The 11,843-nt window shown below is 39.6% G+C and overlaps 1 pseudogene; it reads right to left on the bottom strand.

The window, feature by feature from the left end:
* Nucleotides 1–8,747: 8,747 nt before the first annotated feature.
* On the bottom strand, nt 8,748–9,765 carry LOC145076220 (uncharacterized; annotated as a pseudogene).
* Between the last annotated feature and the right edge of the window lie 2,078 nt (nt 9,766–11,843).

Genomic DNA, 11,843 nt, shown 5'->3' with positions numbered 1-11,843 from the left:
GTCTCACCCCATCGAGGGCTACACAGGCCCAACCTCGCCTCGGACACCAATTGTCCTCCTTTCATAATAAGGAGATATTCTACGAAAATATTGTTCGCCTTACCCAAGGCACGAACTAATCCTCTTTCTATGACAATACCAACGACCACCCCAATGATGGTCTACCTCAATCTGGCGAATGTTACGATCCCATTGCGGACTTACAAAAATTCCCACAACTGCCTGATATCCTTGTGAATGCTACGGCCACCCCGTAGTCATACAACACTTCCATACTATTTGACAACCCAATGAATGGTACGACCACCCCCACAATCTTATGAAACGACTACCCCACCATGGTCATAGCCCATGGTCTCATCACACCTCTACCATACCAACCACAATAATATGGAGTTGATCTCGCATCTGACTATACCCCAACAAGTGTTCGGGTCATTCTGCGAACCCCAAATCCTTCATCATACAAGAACAAGTAGAGAGACTCTAACATCACCCTCGACCTAATTCCATCCACATACCCGTCGTGTGTCACTACTGATGTGCAACGAAACACGAATATCCTTTCTTGTGCAATCCCTTAGACCGAAAGATTCTCCCCCACATGGGTTCGATTGCGCTCTTCCAATACCCAAGATTCGATGGATTTCCAATCCATATCATAACCTTACGACTCAAACTATCAACAACTTGAGCTTACAAATGCTAGCGTTCCACTACTAGGTAATTTTGATGATTGCACAAACCTTAAAATCCAGATGAATATTCCACAAAATATCAACAAGTGCGATAATCCCGATAACTTCCCATGGTACCGCACCAAAACCTTAAGTCCTTTATGCTGGTGACAAAGACTATAACCGTTGACCGGAACCGGCGAATCTTCACTCCAACTTCCCGTTCCCAGAAGGACCTTTGCATTCTGACCATCTTCAACCTTCACGATTATAAAATTCCTTTGGCACATCCAATGACCAAACAAACCATATGAATGCCACCACCATCTCCTTGCTACCGCTCCTTTCCTAACAATGGTAGTGATTGAACTCAAAGGTTCTTCCATAGATGAATGATGATCCTACTTGAACAAATGCCAATACAACTGAACTCTGATTTCTTTAGAGAACTAACTAATTATTCCTACCATAGACCTTCTAAACGATACCTCTGAATTGACCGTTGTCATAGAACTAGAACAACAATCGAACAAACTAAAACCCACTCAGCAAGATACAACCCACTAATGACTCTTGGCATGCAAAATGACATACAACAATTCTATTGGATTAGGTTTCTAAGCCCATAACTATAATTGGTATGTACTTGACCCGAGAGTAGCATGGTCCATTTCGGGTTGCATTCACCAGGGCAATTTGATAGGATGGATATTTGAGAAAGAGGTTATTTGTGATTTATTAATATATTATAAGTATAATATATTAATTGAGAAATAATATTATTTAATTAGTATTGATCAAGAATTAATTTGGAATTAATTTAGTGATCAAAAGAGACTAATTAAATTAACGGGGACTGATTATGTATTGATCAAGAAAAAGGTGCTTATATGCCAAGGTGAACAGGCATTTTTGGCCTTCGTTCCTTGTAAACATGACAGAATTCCGTTTCAGGTCGATCCTTCCCATCTGCATCATGTTCAAATCACTAGTAGAGCCGACAGGAGAAATAGTGGGCTTTTTCTTGAAGATACTAGCGATCTCCTGATCCATCTTGGCAACTTCCATAATGTAGCATACGAGCATCCTCTTGAAGTGATCAATAATTGGACCATACTCAACTTCATTGGTGAGGAGGATGTTGTGCAACATAATCCAGTCATGTGGATTTAGGTTGGGAAGATCAGCAAGTGATACGGCATGTTCGGTTTTAGCAGAACCCCTTAGCACTTTGAACCGAACATTCATGAAGTTCCCCTCACGAAACGGTTTGAGGACCCGAACGTTGACGATCTTCTGAGCGCTCCAAGTTTGATACTGTGGTTGAGCAGACTTCAGATAGAATTCGACGAGTTCCCTATCAACTTTTGGATGAGGATGAGGGACATCAACAATGCTATCAAAGGCATGGAAGATGAAGGGTTTTCGGGTCAGTGGCATGTCGAACTGAGAATCGACAGAATTGATTCGATCCAATGAAATCACTGGTTCGAGCCACATAATGCTGAGAGTTTCAATAGCCTCTTTTAAAAGCTTCTCAAGAGTCCATGGAGGAAAAAGAGCTTTCCTACTCTCAAGAAGGTCATGAGCCTCCTTCATTTTTCTTTCGTTCGCCTCAAACTCTCTGGAAACCCAAGCGCTCATGTCAGCATCTTTATCCCGGCCTTGTTTCTTTAAGAGATCTGTGATAGTCTCTTTATCATCATCATCATCACTATCTTCAAAAATCTTCTTTCCTTTGTCTTTGACACCCGAACCTGAGGCTTGACCTGCTAAAGGAGGTTCGGTTGCTTTAGTTGCTGTAGAAGTGGGAGGCGGTTGAGACACATCTTCTCCCCCTCGTTTTGGATAGGACACGAACTCAAGGAGCCCTTCAATTTTGCTTAAGAGAGCAAGGGCAGGAGCAAGTTTCTCTGCGAGAGTGCGCCTCACTGAGTAATTCAGGATCGGATCATGTGCTTCAAGGATGTTGGAAAGGGCAGCGTGGACATCCGAAACACATGAAGAAATAACCTCTCGCTCAGATCGAAGAGATTCGACTTCCTTTTGAGAATGGAAAAGATGAAGACTCTTGACCTTGAGAGCAATGGTCTTACGAGCGAGAGCGTCCATCACTGAGTTTTCTGTAGCGAGGTCTTCATGCAGCTTAGTCAGACGCTCCTCAATAGTCGCCTTAAACAATTTGTTGTATTCAATGAGAGATTGACGAAGACTGGCAAATGACTGCAGTTCGGAGGCAACTGAGGTGGCCAGCTTATTAACAAGAGAGTGAAGCCTCTCTGCTTTGGAGTCAGCAGTTCCCTGTAAAGACTGCAAAAGAGAAGTAGCGTCAACAAATAGTTTTTCGACTTTTTCGGTCGCAGTAGCACACGCCTTGGTAGAGGCGTCGATAGCGGCAGTGGCAGAGTTGATAGAGGCTTCATGAGCCTTTGTAAATGTATCAACAATCCTCTGAATAACAGCCTCTGAGATAGTAAATTGTGAGGAAGAAGAGGAGGAAGCAATGAGAGAATCGATTTTCTCATGAAGCTCCTTGAGATGCTTCTTGGTTACTAGAGCGTCATCGTCATCATCACTTTGCATTTGATACGAACTGTAATAGACCGAGTCAAATGTCATGTCCTCTCCTCTAAGAAAAGGTTCGTCATTATCTGCTGAGTGAGCAGGAGATGAGGGTGAGGGTGAGGGTGGAGGCTCGGCTGTGGAAGTGGGTTCGGGTACAGATGTATGTTCGGTAGTGGGAGTGGTTTCGGGTGCTGTGGTAGGAGCCCCCGTATCAGATACGTTTGTTCTAACTCCAACGGTGGTTGTTGTGATAGCTTCAGTGAAAATGGGAGGTGGTACAGGGATAGAGGTGGGTGGTATTTGAGTAGTGGAGGTTATGGGGGGAATGGAAATAGAGATGGAGATTGGGGGAGGAGAGACAGGTCTAGTGGAAACATGTACCTTAGGGGTAGGCGAACGTGGAGGAGTATTACCTCGTAGGGACTCTTCGGAGTCTGAACTCTCTTCCTCAGATTCACTAGAGGAGGAGGCAAGAATAAGCTTTCGCCTAGGTTGAGTCTTCCTCTTCTTTGGTGGAGGAGATTGAGCTACTTTGGAAGGTTTGCGCTTCTTCGGAGAAGGACCTTTCGCTCCTTTGACAACCTTCTTGTCTTTTCCCTTGTCATGCTTCTTTCCCCTGGGAGCAGGCCTATCAGCATCATGGATTGATTGAATCATGTCAGGAGTGAGCTCTCTAGGACCTGAGCCACGAAACTCCTTGTAAGTTCTGATGATGCGGCTGTCGCTTGGAACACTCCCATACATTGACTCAGGGACTGAGCCAACAAACTGAAATTTAAAGGAATCAGAGACGATTATCTTCGTAGTGTGGAAAGTGCCTATCGAAGAGAGTGGAGAATCAGCAACAATAGGAACGTGATACTTGTCCATCACCCACTTTGTGACCAGCGTCCAGAATCTGGCATAGGAGATCTCTGAATGGCGAGAGGTAGATGCTAGACTCTGAATCAGCTGCTGCCATAAAACCGACCCATAATCAAGGTTGATGCCGTGGTACAACCCATAAAGAATGGTCATAAACAGACGACTCGCCCTGTCTGAACCTGCACTTCGTTCCGATAGCCCCTTGAACAAAATGGTGAAGAAGTCGTTCCACTGAGGAGGTAAGCAAGATTTCTTGAATTTGGTGACCGTCGTCAGAATTTCAGTGTATCCCATGTTATAAAACATGGAAAACAACTGTCCCACTGGGATGGATTCAGGGTTAACCCTAGATTCATCGGGTTCAAACCCTAAAAGCGAACATAATCGTTGTTTGGAGATGGAGGCCTTGTGATCAAGAATGTCGAAGAAGATTCGATCGACAGACTTGTCATAGTGGGTTGTGGAGAAGATTTGTGAGAGACACTCCATTGGAAACATGAATGCATCGTAAACTTGTGGAGTGAGATCGATAATCAGGCTTTGTTGGGGACGGATTGGCAGAATGTGAGAAGTAGCATGAACTGAAGATGAGTCCGCCATTGAAGAGAAGAATTTGGGAGAGATGATGAACAGTAGAAGAAACAAAGCTTTTCTTGCTCTCTGAATATTTGGTGTAGTAAAGAGGTAAATTATGGTAGAAGTTACCTTTTATACCGTGGTGAGAAGAGAGAGAAAAATCTGTTCCCAAATCTTCAAGGGAAATGCGAAGAGTTTCCTTAGGTGATTGACGCGTGACAGTATAGAGCCCCGATGATTATGCAGGAGAGAGAAAGACTGTCCCGTTTCACATGCCTTCCCATCAGGCGCGTTTGAAATGTCAAAAATAGTTCCTCTTCACACGCCTTCCCATCAAGCGCCGTTTGAAATATCAAAGCGATTAGACTTTCGGCTGAGTCAGCAACTTATCCCTTTAGAGTGAGCTGTCGTCATAGAGCAAAATAACCACGTGTAACATTGTGAGCCACATCTATTTTATGACCTCAAATCCCATAGCTAAAAAATAGCTTGTAAGTAATGAAACCAGATTTATGGAAAATCAAAAAAGATTTCCGTGCATAGAGTGTAAAAGAAAAAGAAACAAAGCAACACATATGTGGGAAATTGTGATGTCAATAAAGACACGAAACAAGGAATCCCGGGCACGAATCTCTTCCTTCAAAGTCAAGAGAGACCTTAAAGTGTTTGTGTGGTTTCCCATTGAATTACGATCAGACACTTATTAAGAAGTGTTGAAAGGCATCTTTTAATAAGGCTAATTTGGGAGGCTTTCGATTCAGTGCAGAATTCCTGATCTTGACATAAGACAGAAATCGACTGAAGTACTTGTGAGACCAATGTAGTCTGTTGAACAAGTAGGTGTAAAGAGATTGTCAGTGGCATGCTGAGAATACTTTTAGGTGAAATCTCAAAAAAATGAAACTGGAGGGAAGAAATGTTATGGGATTAAACAATTTCATAAGAATCACACAAAGAGAAAATTCAGAGATTTCAAGGTACAGCCCCATGGGTGAATTCGTTAATTCTTTAGTGAAAACTAGAGCAAATTTAATTGTTCACCGTCAATGCATAGCAGGTATTGAATTGTGGGTTTCACTTAGCACGTAGTGGCACGAAGCTAAGATCACAAACACAGAAATTGTGTAACCATAAACCTCAGTGGTAATTTCTGAGAGTCTCAAGGGTTACGTGTATGAAGCGAATATGGTGGAGAAAAGTATTGGAGATGGTGTAAAGAAACCAAAGTACCTCTGCTGTTAAAATAAAGACCAAGCAGAAAACTCTTATCTCATGTGAGAAGAGAGTAAGGTAGCTCATGATTAGAATAAATATAAAAGCCTAATTGGGAAGACAAGGTTTGTATATACCAAGTCAGTAAGGCTATTATTCAGAATCAGGTGAGGCTTTGGACAACATACAGCAGCATGCTTCTAGGGACACTTAACTATTAAAAAATGTGAGAACAATAATTTCCCCATCGATTATCCACAAATGATAAAAATAAAAAAAAATTAACGAACACAAACAAAAAAAAAATGTTTTTGGAGTTTTTGATTGAAAGAGAAAAACAAACAAAAATATTTTTGGAGTTTTTGATTCAAAAAAAAATTGGAACCGAACCCGAAATAGACCGAACGCTCGGTTCATTTCGGTTAAAAAAAATAACTTTGGAAAAGAAAGAAAAAAAAACTTGGAAAAAAAAGAGACATAATTGAGAAATAAGGGTACAAAAAGTTTACAACCAAAGAAATTACCTTTAAGTGATATACGAAGATAAGAGAATAGGACCGAACCCGAGCGCTCGTTTCATTTCGGCACGCACGTGAACCGAACCCGAATGTTCGGTTCATTTCGCTTCCAACTTTTAGTTTTGAGAAGTAGTTTTTGGTACTGACTCCGATTCCATCATACCTAGCCCTTGTAGAATTTTATTAAAACTTGCTTCAGGAAGAGCTTTGGTGAAGATGTCAGCCAGTTGATCAGTAGTTCGAACAAAATGAATCTCTACGTTTCCGTCTTCTATGTGATCTTTAATGAAGTGATACCTCAATGCAATGTGTTTGGTTTTGGAATGTTGCACTGGGTTATGACAGATCCTAGTTGCACTTTCTGAGTCACACACTACTAGAAAAACAGCCTTTTACGACGCTCATTGCGCGTCGTAAAAGGCTCAGACGACGCGCAAATGCGTGTCAAGGAAGGCCCTGTCATAAAGAGAGACGACGCGCATTTACGACGCTCATTTACGACGCGCAATTACGACGCGCGTTTACGACACGCAATGCGTATCAAGGAAGGCCCTGTCATAAAGGAAGATGACACGCATTCGCGTGTCGTAACCTTACGACGCGCGTGTTAATGACACGCAATGCGTATCAAGAAAGCCCCTGTCAAGAAAGGCCATGTCATAAATGAAGATGACACACATTTTTGCGTATCGTAAATTTAAATGTTTAAAAAAAATAAATTTATATATTTATTAATTTTCAAATTAAATTTGCATTTAATTTCTCATAATAGAAATAAAATAGCATATACAAAAAATACAATCCATTGCATAATATAAAATAAAATTTCATACTCAAATCATAAAAGGTAAGATGAAAAACAAAATCAAAGATATAGTTACACCAAATTCAGAAAACAATTACCCTAGCTACATTTGTTCTATTTTCTATCCCACTCCAATCCACTTCCCTAGCTGCATGTGCTATCAAACTCCATCTAATTGTCCTTGCACAACCGAACAAACAAACATGACTATCAAAGATATAGTTATGTGAATTTCAGAAAAAATACCCACCTGAACATTTGTAGAGTCTATATCTATTCGTAGTCGTCTGGTACTTCAGCAAACATGTATTACCTTTGAGGATGAAAAACATTAAGGTTGGATCCATGGAAACTAGAAATCAAATTTTCAACTTATGAGAGAAATTAAAAGGTAGAAATTGAAGCTTACCTACCTGTTGTAGCATCCACATAATACTCCCACATCCATTTCATATAACATTTTTTACACAACTTCATTTGACCACCATTTGTACATATATTAAATTCTCAAAGCTCTGTTTTAATTTGCTTTTTAAATTGCATGAAACATTGAAACCCATGTTAAGCCTTTATATCATATAAAAATTAAATAACAGATTGTAGTTGAAACCCATGAAAAATGCTAATTCTTGAAAATTCATTACTCCAAACCTGTTTAGACTGATCATTACAACCACCTAGAATGCTCCACACAGCTCCAAAAGGTGGCAGCAAGCTCCACACAGCTCCAAAAGCATGGGAAAAAATTTGAGACCAACAAACACAACAACTAAGCAAAACACAGAGCAGGGGTAAAATGGTCAAAAAGGCAGAAAACACTTCAAAGTTCAAATAGCAACCGTAGCAGGTTAATGATGTAGCTATAAAATTAGCAATTAGATACCTAAGAAAGAAATCACAAGTTTCCCCAAGTTTCCCCTGTTCCAACAATTAATAAAATCAATAATTCACAAATTAGGTTAATGATGTAGCTAATTTTTTATACTCACAAGAGAATAAGGGAATAAGTGATGCAATCGATTTCTACATGACAGAGTCAGAAAGAAGACCGGGTGTGTTGTTGTTCTTATAACATGCCTTGCTTCAGAACCCACACCATGTACTATCTCTGGTTCACTTTCCTGCAATATAAATCCAACATGAACAGATTATCAATAACAACTGATGATATATAAGAATTTTATGAATGATATATAAGAAAAGTTATGATAAGGGAAAAGGAACTTGCACTCACTCTTTCATCATCATGTTCTACCTTGTCGCATCTCAAGCATCTCTCTCCCGAGCCAGTCAACTGAACTAGATAAATAATTCAAGCCAGTAACAACTCTGGAACTGCCAACTCCGCCATGTCCAAGGTTGGTAGAAGCCATTTAACACCTGATGAATAGCACAAAGGTGGCAACGACTGTTTCTTTAGTAACTTCCAGGAAGTTTTTTATAAATGTCAACCAAGGGTATAATGGACCAAACTTGAAATAAATTTATATTTATCCCTGACATGACGTTGAAGTTTTCAACCTCGAGTGTCAATACCAAGCATATCCCTGGAACTTTGTGCTGTTGGATCGATGTATATCAGGAGCTGTAAAATCAAAAATAAAAAACATTAAATATGAGTAAATGCAAATTGTAACTTACCAATAGACATTAAATATGAGTAAATAAAAAATCAAGAACATCATCAACCAATAGTTTGATACCAATAAATTCATCACGATTAGCAAGGCTTCTAGCAAGGCTAATTGCTCATTCACTATAATCTATTCCAGTGAGATCAGAGAACCTATTTATACTAACATCAAAAGTAATAAAGAATGATTTATCAATTATCATCGTACCAAAAGGAGGAATAAGTGTTATTATGTATAATACTATACCCCTGTTTAGCAAGCTCTTGAAGAAGTAGCCCATTGCCTGTTCCAACATCAAGAACACTCCATCTTGCTAAATCTTTATCCTCTTGACTAACAGACTCAGAGTCATCAATTTTATGTTGAATTTGTAAATGTCTTTGTGAAATGTCAGCACATAGTCCTTTTTTCCATGAAGCAACCATTTCCATGACATCTGCCCCAAACCTTTAGAAAGAATTTAAAAAGTCATACAAAAAAGCATCTTGTCAAAGAAGGTATATGTCATAGTCAATTAGATATGCATACCAAACTTCACCAGCATCCCCATGTTCACGAAAATTTGTCAATTCATGTGCATATGTTGCATCCCAGTAACTTTGATACCCTAGATGATTACCTTGGTTAAAGCTTTAATTTACTAAACCTTCAATTGGAACTGAAGAAGCATAGGGCACTACCCTTGCTGTTGTAATTGATGATTGGGACCCATTTTGCCTAGCAATAACAGATCACAGATGTGACCATTATTGCAACTAAATGAGCTTCAATTCCATTCCATATCTTCAATTCCAACTCTCAAACGCTAAATGGTAATTTTCTCCAGCACTAGCAACTTCAGGGTAAGATTGACAAGTTGATTTAGTTAATGAAGAATCATGATCTTGAAACTGAATTTCAACTAAACAACACATGGGTGTCTTCAAAGTCAAGATCAAGAACTAAAGACGATGGAATTTTCTAAAAAAGAAAAACATTAAGAACAAGAACAAAGGCAAAAGGATTGGATGTTTAAGAATCATAACCCTAATTTGTTTACTAATCACAGATAAAAATGCCCAGATTGGGAAGGAAAATAAACATGCAGGTTCCAAAAATCAAGAAACCCGAACAATTTATGAAGATCTTATAAAATCAAAGAGCTAAATCCAGATAAATTCTAACACTGAAAGAAGAACAAGAAAGGGGTTTGAAAGATTAAAGATGAAAAAACATGAAAGCAGAAATTATACTCTATGGAGGAGAGACTTACATAAAGTCGCAGGAGAAGAAGTGTTTATGCAATCAGAGTAGTTTTAGGGTTTCCTTCGGTTACTCCCTTCATGTCTCCGACAATCTCCATCTATGGAGGAGAGAGATGAGAGAAAACACGGTGGAGGGGGAGAGACGAGAAGGTGGATGCAAGCGCTTTCCAGAACCAGAATCCAATGTTGGAGAAGATGCAGCAGATGCAAGCGCTGTTGTGGTGCGATGTTGGAATGGTGGAGTCCGAGAGAAAAAACAAATTATGATGGGTAGCTATCATTGTTGGTGATGTTCGATTCATCAGAAGCCCTAGTTCTTCGCTCAATCGTCTATTTTGTGAAAGAAGACATTACCATTGCAAATGCGTTATGTTTGATTAGGGTTTACACAGAGAAGGAAGTGAAAGTCGATCGCAGAGGAAGGGGTTGCAGAGAGAAGGAAGGGAGAGAATGAAATCGATTTGGCGGGTGTAGAGAGTACACAGGGAGGATGGCGGGTGTTCAAAATTTTGGGGGATTTCATTTTCCCTCGGACACGCGCGTTTCTTAAAAAAAATATAAAACGACATTCACAGATGACGCACAAGTGCCTTCCGTGTTTTTAATATTTTTACATCAGACACTAATTTAAAGGCACTCAGTAATGCGCGACATAAATCCTTAAAATTTTTGAAGAGATGACACTTTTTTAATGTCACTCTCTAATGCGTAACATAAATCAAAGAGCGTCGTGTTTTGCGCGTCGTAAAAGGCTGTTTTTCTAGTAGTGACAATATAGTGAGATCTTTTTCATATTGAGTCCATAATCCCGAAGTTGGCTTTGGATCCAAATCACTTGAGATGTGCAAGAAGCGGCTGCAATATATTCTGCTTCGGCTGTAGACAGTGAAACACATGTTTGTTTCTTAGATTGCCAGCTCACCAACTATCCGTCGAGGAATTGACATCCTCATGTAGTGCTTTTCCTATCTAAACCACATCCTCCAAGGTCTGCATCTGAGTAGGCTTGAACAAAGAAACCTGAGTTTGATGGATACCAAAGACCAAGGGAAGTGGTTCGCTTCAGATACCAGAGTATGTTTTTCACTGCTAGCATGTGTGGTTCACGAGGATTCGCCTAAAACCTAGCACAATAACACACAAAAAACATTATATCGGGTCTGCTAGCTGTGAGGTACATCAGGGAACCAATTATTTGGCGGTATAGCGTTATATCGACTGCCGGTTTTTCCAAGGATGGTGTGAGCTTGGTGCCGAATGTGACAACCCGATATTTCAACTCTTTGTAATGGCCTAAAAAGTCAAGTATTGTAACCACTTTTGAGTTAATGAAATTAACTTTGATATTAAAATGTCCAAAAAGTTTCTATTTAATTACCTACTATGTTTAATGTCATTAAACCGTGATCGTATGTAAAAAGAATGCCCAAATCCGGCTTCGTATATTGAAGTTAAGATTTTTCCAAGTTCGGCTTAGCAACAGACAGCTAAAAACTCGAATCGGAGATCGAGCGACTTTTGGCCGGAATGACCTAAACGAGAATCGAAGGTCTCGACAATGGTATTTCAGCGATAAAAAGTTTGGCAAAAACTAACGTCAGATAAAAAAGTTATGAATTTATAACGAAATTCTCTTAAACACTTTATTTTAAAAATAAATAATAAAAATAATTTCGAAATTTGCCGACGAAATCTAAACGAAAGTTGTAGAGCGTAGTCTCACCTACGCGTGGATATAAAGAACATCA

This window comes from Lactuca serriola, chromosome 9, assembly GCF_051521515.1.
Source record: "Lactuca serriola cultivar US96UC23 chromosome 9, Lser_US96UC23_V15, whole genome shotgun sequence".
Lineage (NCBI taxonomy): Eukaryota > Viridiplantae > Streptophyta > Magnoliopsida > Asterales > Asteraceae > Lactuca > Lactuca serriola.
This window is presented reverse-complemented; position numbering and strand designations above follow the sequence as displayed.